We start from the raw sequence: 554 nt of genomic DNA, 5'->3' as shown, positions 1-554 counted from the left end.
CGGGGGAGCGGGGGGATGAGCGGGGCGGGGCCGCACGGCGCCGGCGGCTCTTCCCGGCCGCCCCCGCTTGGTCGCGGCTGCCGCGCGGGACTGGCGCCGCTCCCGCCGTCCCGGCGAGAGGTGGGGCCGAGGATCACCCCGTCCCCCCCGGGCTCGCAGTGAGGGTCCCGGGCGGCAGTCGCGCCTGGCGGGCGGCGGATGGGAGCAGGGAGGGCACGGCCGAACCGGCGGCTCCCGGCACCGCGCCGGTGGTTTCACAGAGGCGCTCTCGGCGGCGGCAGGGAGGTGGCGGGGCGGGGGCGCCGAGCCCGGGGGAGGTGGGAGACAGCGGCGGCTCTCGGAGCTGGGGCAGGCACGCTTGTGAACTGACAAAACCGCGGCTGCTGCTGCGGCGTGTCGGAGGGCTCGAGAATGCCCTGCAGTGAGCAGCGTCAGACCGAGCCCTGAACCTCCACTAACGCCATTCCCGGGTGTCAGATTTAGCCTAAAGGTGGCTGGAGAAATGGGAAGAGGCCGCATGCACCTTTAGGCGGGCCCTTCCCGAGGGGGCAGGC

This window comes from Pyrgilauda ruficollis, unplaced genomic scaffold (genome assembly GCF_017590135.1).
Source record: "Pyrgilauda ruficollis isolate IOZ18807 unplaced genomic scaffold, ASM1759013v1 scaffold19, whole genome shotgun sequence".
Lineage (NCBI taxonomy): Eukaryota > Metazoa > Chordata > Aves > Passeriformes > Passeridae > Pyrgilauda > Pyrgilauda ruficollis.
Note: the sequence above shows the minus strand (reverse complement) of the source record.